Here is a 12089-nt window from a genome sequence, read left to right on the forward strand (position 1 = left end):
AACCTTGGTTCCTCGCCCAGGCCCAGTGTTGGGGGCTTCTTGTCGACGCATAATGCTATCGACGGATGTTTCCCTCACAAGTCGGGGGCAATCATGAGTGGTTGGTCGGCGAAGGGTCCGGACAACACACTGATGGTCTCGTATATCAGAGCAGATATCCTGTTGAGGCAGGGGCTGTGGCCCGGGGAATGGAGACTTCACCCCGAGGTGGTGGAGCTTCTTAGGGAGAACTTCGGTCAAACTACAAGTCGACCTTTCGCATCGCTTGTACAATGCATTGCCCTTGTGTTTCTCCCTCACGCATCCAGCTCCACTTGGACTGGATGTAAGGTAATAGGTGTGGTTGCCACTACACCTATACGCTTTTCCCGATATCTTTGCTCCTGGGAGCTCTGGAGTTGTGGATACTGTGGGCTCGGCCTCTGAGGGGGCCCAGCTCATAGATTCAGGTTTCTCGACCGAGGTCGTGGAGACCATACTCCAGTCTTGAGCTCCCTCCACGAGAAGACTAATATGCTGTTCTCTGCCTGGTGCAGAGAACGCCTTCTGAATCTCGTTTCTGCCCTTTTTGGTACAGTACTTGATTTCTGTAATGAATGTTTCTTTGCTGGGCTATCTCTGAGGAGAGATCCCTAATTTCGTCTTCTCCGTGGTACATGAGGCTGAGGCCTGCACGTACTTGGATTTGCACCTGGTTGGTGGTAGTATTTCTTCACCCCAGATCGGGTTGTATTTCTAGGTCCCTACTAAATGTGCGGTCATTTGTGCTCCAGGCCTTCTGTCCTCCACCTTTAATACCCCAGATCAGGAAAATCTTAAATCTGTTATGCCCTGTCCGGGCTTTGGATGCTTAGGTCCACAGAGCTGCTCAGTGGCGTTTATCAGAACAATTATTTGTCTGCTTCGGGTAACCTAAGATAGGTTGCCCTGCATCTAAACAGATAATGAGCAAGTGGGCAGTTGAGGCTATCTCACTTGCTTATGAAGCGGCCGGACAGCGTTCACCTGTGGCTGTTCAGGCCCATTCTACTAGGAGTATGGCTGCCTCTAGGCTTTAATTTCGGGTGTTTCCCTTCAGGATATTTGTAATGCGGCAGGCTGGTCCTCACCTCATACATTTGTCAGATTTTATGACCTACACCTCTCCACTCCCGGGGCTAGGTTGCTTGCTTCTAGTGTGCGCAAGGACTTCACACAGAACGGGCATTTGTCTTATGGCGTAGTGGGTATGGGGTTCCCACCGCGTCTCAACGCAGCTCGAGTTCCCTTGAAAGGGAACGTCTCAGGTTACGTATGTAACCCTGGTTCCCTGAGAGGGAACGAGACGCTGCGTTCTCCCGCCATACTTCCTGCATGCCCTGATCGACTTGCTTCAGGCTTTTTCAGAAGCTGTCGCGGTCTGTTTTCTGGTGTGCTTTATAGCTTCCTGGTCTATGACGTCACCGCCTATGACGTCTCGCTCTTCCATTGGACTGATTATACACGTGCTTCACGACGCAATCACGCAGAGCGTTCCCACCGCGTCTCAACGCAGCGTCTCGTTCCCTCTCAGGGAACCAGGGTTACATACATAACCTGAGACGTTTTCTTGCAACTTTCTCAAACTTAACAGTGATAAAACCGAGGTTCTTCTCATTGGAACCAAATCCACTTTGACTAAATCTGATAGTTTTTCTCTTACCATCGACAACTCCACAGTTTCCCCCTCCCCTCAGGTTAAGAGTTTGGGTGTGATCCTCGATAGCACACTTTCATTTCAAGCTCACATTAATAACGTCACCCGATCTGCATACTTTCATTTACGTAACATCAATCGCCTCCGGCCATCTCTCTCACCCACTAGTACAGCCATTCTCGTTCACACACTGGTAACATCCCGCATTGATTATTGTAATTCTCTTCTTGTTGGTCTTCCGCTTAAATCTGTACATAAACTTCAAATGGTTCAAAACTCTGCTGCCCGTATTATCACCAGAACCCCTTCTATTAATCATATTACTCCTGTCCTTCGGGATCTTCATTGGCTCCCAGTTCAATACCGCATTGAATTCAAGGTTCTGTTCCTTACCTTTAAGGCCATTCATAATCTTGCTCCTCAGTACCTCGCTGACCTCCTTTATATTAACATGCCCACCCGTACTCTTAGGTCTTCTTCATCTATTCATCTCACTGTACCTCCTGCTCGTTTGGCCACCATGGGGTTCAGAGCTTTCAGCCGCTCAGCACCAAGTCTCTGGAACTCGCTTCCACCAGACATCCGCAACAGTGACACGCTTTCCATTTTTAAATCCCGTTTGAAAACTCATCTCTTTAAACTGGCATATCCCACGTGATCATTCTTTTTCAATTTTTATTTCCACTTGTTATGTTCCATGATTTTATGTGATGTAATTATAGTTGTTAATTTTATCGATTTAATGCTGTACTGTTTCATTTTGTTTTGTGCGGTGACCTTGAGTGTTCTGAAAGGCGCCTATAAATAAAATGTATTATTATTATTATTATTAATATGTGTTTTATAAGTACAAATAAACAGCAAATATCCTAGCAATATGCATGATAATAAGCATAGTTAGTAGAGAGAATTGGACCCTAAACTAGTGCTGTCAGGGAGCTGTAGTTTATCATTGATGTATTAGTCATCAAATCTTATGATGTCATAATGTCAATTTATGGCATCATAAACGGCATTATGATATCATCAATCGAATTCATTTTGGCATCATAATGACCATTATGACTTAATTACAGGAAGTCATTGTGATAATTAGTAATTTTTTAGGACTGGTTCATGTATTTACTGACCTACAAAGTCCCAGGATTGATAGTTGCTCATACATGGACACATTTATCAAACTAAAAGTTACAGGTTTGTTTTGAACCACTCAATGTGTTACTGAACCTGTTTAAAAATGATTTTAGACATTTTAGTTTACCTGATTAAAATGCATGAGCAAAGCTTTAGTCATCATTTTGTCATCACTATCAGCCCACCTTTAACCCTCCATCCCCAAACATACACACACATACACACACTTTTATTATTTTTTATTTATTTATTTGTTTGTTGCCTGTCAAAGAGTTTTATGTCAAAGCAAATTTCAAAATAGATAAAATTTTCTGAATATCTAGGCTTATATCATACACACTGGTAATATATCTTTACGAGGAAGATGAGATCTGTAAAGAAAAGGGAAACAGTCTAGCCAAAACTTGCTTATGGTGAAATCACACGGAAAATGCATTGATTGAGAAATGAGGGCTGTTGAGTCCATCTGTGTTTGAGGAATCTGAGGAAAACAACTCCTGGTGTTTGAGATGTGCAGAAGAAGACTGTGGGAATGAAGAGGGGAAGCAACACTAGTGTTTGCACCAAACCTGTGGTTCAATTGCCTCACCTTTGCTAGTTTGTAGTGTACTAGTATTAGAAATTCTTTCTCTTTTTTCGCTCTAGAAAATCTACAAATGTATGTAATTATATTCAAGGGTTCTCCAGTTTTATTAGTCCGATGTAGCTCCATGAATCTGATCACTGGCCATAAATTTGATTGACAAGATGTCATGCCTCCATGAAAAAAAAAAAAAAAAGCCAAACACGTGGCAAATTGAACCACTTGTCATATTTTGTGTGCAAAATTGAGTGGAGACAACTTGCAATATAATTAAGTGCATTCATTTTCAGTGACGGCTAGACAGGGGAGGCAAGGGAGGCACAGCCTACTCAAACTTTTATGTCTCAGAATGTGTATTTCATGTTTGTAATTTCACCTCTGTAAGTGTAACCACCTCTCGCTTCTTCCCAGAATGTGCCGAACCTGTGAAACACAAGTCTGATGGGATAGAGAACTGGAGAGGAGGCAAATCCATAACCGGAGAATTGTGCCTCCGTTGGTAAAAAAATAAAAAAAATAATAATGGCCAATCACCATTGAGTATTTCACTTTCAGCGATTAGGAGTGATGAGAAAAGGAACAGTAAGTATATCCAACGCTATCTCGTGACCAATTCGTATGAATTCGTACGAGTTAGTAAAAGGTGGCTAATTTGTATAAATTTGTAGGACCTCACTAGTACGAATTCCTACGATTTGTCTAAACCCCAGTGACGGCTAGGTGTAGGGGCGGGGTCAGGTGTACGAGGACGGATTCTTACGAATTGGGAAACACGTAAAATATGTACGATTTATGCTCCGACAATGCTTTCCTAGCTTTCTGCTTCCTATATGCCGGCTTTGCCATGGGACGATAGTTGTTCTTTTAGCTAGCCGTATCCTGGATGGGGGCGCAATGCGTGTAATGTGTGCAGTGCCGTAAAGAAATTCGTTACATCGCGAGAGCTGAAATCATGCGATACTTCCTGACGGCGGTCCGCCGGCCCAAAGTTGCAAGTGCGGTTTTTCCACTCACAGGCACCAGAGGGGGGCGAGACGACCACCATTCAACCCGAAAGGAGTCATATAACCATTCCAATAACTCCGAAGCTGTTCAGTTAAGCTAAAAAAAAATGCATAGTGCTGCTTTAACTGATCACTGTTAAAAATTGCTGTAAAAATACAGCCAATTTCCAACAGTGAAATACTGTTATTTCAATAAACAATTTAATACTGTAAATTCTAAAAAGTCTATGTTCCATAAATTAATTACTTGTGTGATATACCTCTATGTGGTAACACAATTTACTGTTTACGTGATAACATGCAATTTTTATTAGAATTGCAACTTTAATTGTGTAGTGAAATATTAATGTAGGGGGGGAACCAAAGAAAGCGGAACCAAAGTGCGGGTATTGTTGCACCGCACTGCCTAGGTGACGGACGCTTTCCTTTTCTCTCATTTTGAGATTTGGAAATGAAGATGGCGGTTCACTCCTTCATTCTCTGCTTTTGTGATTCTGTTTTCCAGGTTCGTACTCTGAAAAAAAACAATCATAAGAGCTGTTTCCTCCTGAAGTGTATGAGGTGTATTGAATCTGTGATGAGTCGGTTAGTGAATTGTTGATGTGTAAAACCGAGCTAGAGAGCCGCGTTTACAATCGCGGGAAAAAGCATGTGTTAATGGCGCTAGTGGCCGTATAACACGTGGGTATTGAGGGTGAATGTGTGAATCGGTGTGTTGATGTCCTCAGTCCTTGTTAATGCTTTATTTCGTGTTTTTATGGTATCCTGACAGGTTATAAATGATTGCAAATGTTAAGAGAAGAGGGGTATGTTGTTTAACTTAAAGGGTAGTTATCAGTAAAGTTATACAGATGCAGCTAGCTGTCTTGTCTGTGTTTATCACTGTATTATAAGTTGAGCAGTTTTCCCTATGTGTATTTTTCATGTTGTGACTTCAAAGTCATTCAGATACTCTTGTACAGCCAGAGAGTGTTTATGATTTACATTATTACATTAGTAAGATGGTGGATTTCTGAAGTTTAAAAGAAAACAAATAACTAAATGATCATATAGCTTAAAACATGATCTAGTCTTGTGATATTAATGCACTTTAAAGAAAGAGTAATGTTTATTTTTGCAAAGACATGATTATTTTGTGAGTGTGGAGAGTAAAGAAAAATAACTATAGAGGTGTTTAAATTGAAATTAACAAATGGATCCTCAAACTGAAACATGGTTACACTAAGGGAATGTTATTGTTTTATACCATGATTTGATAAATTTGTAATAAAGATATTGAGATTTGGAAATGAAGATGGCGGTTCACTCCTTCATTCTCTGCTTTTGTGATTCTGTTTTCCAGGCTGACATCAAAAAGAGTTGAGAGTAGTGAACCCCAATTGAAATCATTTGTTACTCCAGTTACAACATTTGCGACTCGTAACAAACTGTGGGGGCTCGTCCGGGATCTCTCCTCATCACAACTATCGGGGGAGCAGATCCAGAGATACTAGAACCACGCGACCAAGGTGACAAGACGCTGTTGCAGGCCAGGAGTCAAACCGTGGGCGTCCGAGGAGGGAAACCAAAGAGGAAAGGGATCTCCACCTCGCTTAGGAGCCGCACTGCTGATCCTGAGGCCAGCGCACGCTACTCACCGGAGGGCTACACGCTGATCCTGTGGTCATCGCACACCAGCATCAGACGAATTTCACCTTTGATCGGGAGGTTGACACACACACACACACACACACACACACACCACGCACTAATTCTCGACACCACTGATTTACTGAACTCACAAACCAAAACGAAACATTACAACTACACACCATGTCAACCACTCGTAAAGACTTAGTATGGAGCATCAAGAAACATTTATTCAGACTCTCAAGCAACGACATCTATGAGGTTGCAAAAGACATTGCCAGCGGCAGCCAACGGGAAGAAGAGCTGAATCCAAGTGATGAAGAAGGTTGCATGGAGTATGTCGTTTCATACATGCAATCTGACACTTTACTAGAACTTGAGGATGAAGGTATAGGTCAGTTGTTGGTCTTGAATGACTTAATATGTAAAGTAATTCATGCTGGGGCTACTGTTAATTTTCCAATGAGTGCAGTGAGTGATGGTAACACACATGTTACACCTAACAACAGCCCATCCACTACAATCCCACACACTACATCACAACCTCATTCTTACTCCAACAGCACAGTAATGCCAACACAACCTCACGCTACCACTCATACCACTACAACAACACAGTCATTAGAAGAGCTGAGACAAGTGTATGAAGAGCTGGGTGTGAAACTGCGACGACGTGAATCTACAGCGAATCCATCACCCACAACTTACCCCCACCAGGGTGAGTCAGAGTTACACTGTATACCACAGATGATCATGGAGAGACCAGTAGTACTGAAGGACCTCTCCTATTTGCAGCGTAGGGACTTCAAAGTACATGGTGGTCAGGTTGGAGATCAGAACTCTGATTTAACTTACAACAATATCAGCAAACAAATCGATGAGGGGGTGAAAGAGGGCTTCGCAGACGCAGAAGTTGTCAGAGGGGTGTTGAGGGTCATCAAACCAGGGGCCTTTAAGGATATGCTGGTAAACAAAGATTCAATCACAGAGTCGGAACTCAAAGGTTTCCTCAGGTCTCACCTCGGAGAGAAAGCAACCACTGAGATGTTCCAGGAATTGATGTGCGCCAGGCAATCAGACCAGGAACCACCACAGCAGTTTCTCTATCGCATGATTGGGCTCAAGCAGAAAATCCTTTTCCAGTCTCGTCAGGCCAGTGCGGACATTTCATATGATCCCAAGACCATCCAGGAGGTATTCTTCCATACTATCTATCAGGGTTTGGGGACAAAACATACTAACCCCCGGCAGAGACTGAGGCCTCTCATCTCAAACAGTCAAGTCACAGATGAGGAAATCCTTCGTCAGGTCATGGAGATAATAAGCGATGAGAATGAGCACCAGCGCCGACTGGGCCAAACCCCCCGACAAAAGACAACGCAAGCATACAGTGCCAAGGTTGAGGAGAGGGACCATAACAATAACAAATCTCGGGACACAGCATCAGACAATAAGAATTTCCAGACGATGCAACAGCTCACTTCTCAGGTGGAGACTCTGACACACATGGTGGCTTCGTTGATGGAGCAGCGGACAGCAAGTACTCGGGTGTCTTACTCTTCTTCTCAGCCAATCCCCGGTATACCTGTCCAACCACAGCTGGGACCATCTGCAGTCCAGGTGAGAGGCAGATCGGCTCGGTGTCCAAAATGCACCGAACAGAACGCATAAGAGTGTCACCATTGCTTTGTGTGTGGAGAGGCAGGACACAGAGCAGTGGGATGCCTGCAACGAGTCAGGGTTCAGGGAAACGGGGCCCGGTCTTTGTGGAGGGACGCACAGAGACCAGTGAGCAGCCCCAGTCCCAAGCAGTAGCAAATAGCAAACGACAAAGACCCCATGCCCTAACCAGGCAGAGTAACATCACCTGCAAGGCACCCCTCATTGGAAAGAAAAGTCTGCTGAAATGTTTGCTTGGCGGGTACCCAGTTACAGTCCTGTTTGATTCAGGCTCGCAGGTGAGCATAATTGACCAGCAATGGACTGACACTCATAATCCAAATCAAATGGTCAGACCCCTCTCTGAGCTTTTAGAGGAAGAACTTGGCGTTTATGCAGTCACTGGCCATGCCGTCCCTTACAGTGGATGGGTGGAGCTCACAGTCAATCTGGCTGGGAATAAAGACCCCAATCTCACCATACAGGCCCCGTTCCTAGTCAGCCCGCTGCCACTGCCCCAGCCCCTTCTAGGAGCCAATGTACTACAGGAGATCATCAGAAGGAAAGAGTCTTCGGGCGATGCAGTTGCAACGGTAGTCAGCCTTCTCCGCAGTGCATTTGGAGTAGAGGAGGAACAGTTGGAGGCCATAGTGAATTTCACCCAGGCGCCTTCTAGGACATGCTGTGATCCAGTCACCATAAGAGTGGGCAAAGACCATGCAATCATTCCCCCTGGTAGAACAGTTCAGGTATGGTGCAGAGTGCCCCCAAACTTTGATGTATCCGACCCCATCGTTCTATTCGAACCGACAGAGGAAAGCGTTGTCTTAGGGCAGTTGAGTGTAGGAGAAGGCCTCTTGGAAATCAATAACATCCGACGACCTTATGTTAAGGTGCCTATCTCCAATCACTCAAAGCACGATGTCATCCTGCCAAGGAGAACCTCTCTTGGAACCATCCAACATGTTATCAAGGTAATTGAGACCAATGCACCAGAATCACATCAGGCTGATCCCACACCAATGAAGATGACATTAGTTGAGGCTAAGTCTGTCGCTTCCCCCCAGACCTCACCGTCCGAGTCCTGGCTTCCACCTGTTGATATCAGTCACCTCAGCCCTGAACAACGACAGGCGGTAAAGGAAGTGCTCTACGAGGAGTGTGGAGCATTCGCCCGTGACAGCGACGACATAGGGTGCATCCCCTCCCTGCAGATGGAGATCAGGACTAAGGATGACATTCCAGTTCAGAGGGCCTACGCGTCCATCCCAAAACCACTCTACAGGGAATTTAAGGAGTACATCCAGGAGTTGTTGGTTAAAGGGTGGATCCTGAAGTCCCAGTCGCCTTATTCAGCTCCTGTCATCTGTGTAAGAAAGAAGGATGGGTCCTTACGCCTGTGTGTCGATTACCGGCTCCTCAACAACAAAACCGTGCCAGACCGTCACCCTCTTCCCAGAATCCAGGACCTCACGGACTCCCTGGGAGGATATGCCTGGTTTTCGATCCTCGATCAGGGGAAAGCCTACCATCAAGGCTTTATTGCTGAAGGATCGAGGTATCTTGCTGCTTTCATAACCCCCTGGGGGCTTTACGAGTGGGTCCGAATACCCTTTGGATTATCGAACGCTCCAGCGGCTTTTCAAAGGAGCATGGAAGGTATGCTTGACATGCTGAGAGATGAGTGTTTCATCCCTTACCTCGATGACGTGTTGTGCTTCTCCAGGTCTTTTGATGAGCATGTGCAGGTGCTACGCAGAGTCCTCCAGGCCTTGCAGCATCACGGGGTAAAGCTGAAGCCAGAGAAGTGCGAGCTCTTCCGTAAGGAGGTCCGGTATGTCGGCCGGTTAGTGTCCGCGGAAGGAGTAAGGATGGACCCCAAAGACCTTGAACCAGTACGAGCACTGAAAGACAAGACGCCACAGACAGTTGGGGACGTTAGGTAGTTGCTTGGGTTCTTGAGCTATCATCGAACATACGTGCAGGACTTCTCACGTGTAGCCAAGCCACTGTACGACCTGCTGCAGTCAAAGCCCAATACCCCTCCACTCAAACCGCCACGAGGAAAAACGAAATACAATCAGCAATCCTCCCGCACCCCGGTAGAGTGGAGTGTACGACACCAGCAGATCCTTGAACAGCTTGTGGATCGACTGATAGAACCCCCAGTCCTGGCGTATCCTGATTTCGACCGGCCCTTCACACTCCACACCGACGCTTCTCAAAAAGGCCTCGGTGCAGTTCTTTATCAGAACCAAGACGGGAAGATGAGGGTGATTGGATACGGGTCATGCACACTAACATCAACGGAACAAAATTATCACCTACACAGCGGAAAGCTTGAATTCCTCGCGCTGAAGTGGGCGATATGTGAGAAGTTCCGTGATTACCTGTTCTACGCTCCACATTTTAAAGTTTTCACGGACAATAATCCCCTCACCTTCGTTCTGGGTACTGCCAAGCTCAACGCAGTGGGTCACCGGTGGGTAGGGCAGTTGGCAGATTTCCACTTTGACATCAAATACAGGCCAGGCAAAGCCAACATCGATGCTGACACCTTATCACGCCGCCCTCTGGACATTGACACATTCATGGCTGGGTGCTCGGAAGAGTTATCGGAGGAGGCAGTATGCGCTGTATGGGAAGGAAGCCGGAGAGCACAACAAGAAGATGTGGCCTGGGTGGCAGCCCTTAACTTAACATCACACAGCCAACCTCAAGTTGAGCATCTGCCGGAAGTCAGTCATGATGAGCTTGTGAGAGAACAAAGGAAAGACCCCACTATTGGAAAAGTGATGACATTGAAGGAAAGCGACACACCACCAACAGGGGAGGACAAAGAGAGAATGGACACACACGCAAAGAGGCTGTTAAGAGAGTGGAGCAGATTACACATAGAGAATGACCTTCTCTACAGGAAGAGTGCAGGTCGACAACAACTGGTCCTGCCCGCCCCATACAAACGAACAGTACTCACCCAGCTGCATAACAACATGTGTCATGTTGGCGTTGAAAAAGTTCTGAGCCTAGCGAGGGAGCGATTCTACTGGCCTTTCATGAAAAGAGAGATAGAGGAGTATGTGATCAGGAAGTGCTCTTGCATTAAACAGAAGAAGCCAGCCACACATGAAAGAGCACCAATGGGAAACATTACATCAAATTCGCTCCTTGAGTTGGTGTGCATCGATTTCCTTCACCTGGAAGCCAGCAGGGGTGGATATGAGTATATCCTAGTAGTGGTTGATCACTTTACCAGATTCGCACAAGCCTACCCCACCAGGAACAAGGCTGGTAAGACGGCTGCTGACAGGCTTTTTAATGATTTCATTCCCAGATTTGGACACCCGGCCAAACTACACCATGACCAGGGTAGAGAGTTTGAGAATGAACTCTTCAGAACTCTCAGGCAATTAGCTGGTGTCGCCCACTCGAGGACCTCTCCGTATCACCCCCAGGGCAATCCTGCAGAAAGATTTAACCGCACGCTGCTGCAGATGCTCCGCACCTTGGGAGAGAAAGAGAAGGAGAGTTGTAAAGATCACCTGCCCCATGTACTCCAGGCATATAATTGTACAAGGCACGAGGCCACAGGTTTCTCCCCATACTATTTGTTGTATGGTCGACATCCTCGCCTACCTGTGGACATTCTCTTCGGCCTCATAACAGAGGAGGGGACTGAAGCTAATGGACAAAAGGGATATGCTGAGAAATGGAAGGGAAAGATGGTCGAGGCTTACCGAATAGCATAAGCAAACAGCCGACAGTCCAGTTCAAAAGGGAAGACACACTACAATAAACGCAGCCGAGGTGTGGTTCTTCAGCTTGGGGACAGAGTCCTGGTACGCAATCTTAGTGAGCGAGGGGGCCCTGAAAAAGCTTAGGCCGTACTGGGAGAAGCTTATCTACATTGTGAGAGAACAGGTTGGAGATAATCCTGTCTACAAAGTAAGCCCGGAGGCGGGAGGCCGACCAGTCCGCACTCTACACAGAAACCTCCTGTTGCAAGTCAACGACCTACCGGTAGAGTCTCCTCAAAACTCGACAACCAACACAGCTGAGACACAAAAGAGAAGGAAGAGAGCCTCAGACATCCCGAAACTCACGCAGGAGGCACAGGGAACAGATATAAGTGACTCTGAGGAAGAGGAAAGTGTACCCCGTTACTGGTTGCGAATGCCGATGGAGAAACCAAGACCTGAAAGTTACTTACCTGTTTCACGCGTTACTCCTGACTTCCAGAACAGGGTTGAACAGGAGGAGACTTACCTGGGAGAAACGATTCCGGCAGAACCTGAACAGGACAGGGGCAGTGTTAGAGACGAGGAACAGGGGACATCCAGTGAGGATGAACCATGTCCCCACACCACAACCTGAACATCATATCCCACTGAAACAGTCCACGAGA

This window comes from Siphateles boraxobius, unplaced genomic scaffold, assembly GCF_051911475.1.
Source record: "Siphateles boraxobius isolate OS27281-9 unplaced genomic scaffold, OSU_SipBor_1 97, whole genome shotgun sequence".
In the NCBI taxonomy this organism is placed as follows: Eukaryota; Metazoa; Chordata; class Actinopteri; order Cypriniformes; family Leuciscidae; genus Siphateles; species Siphateles boraxobius.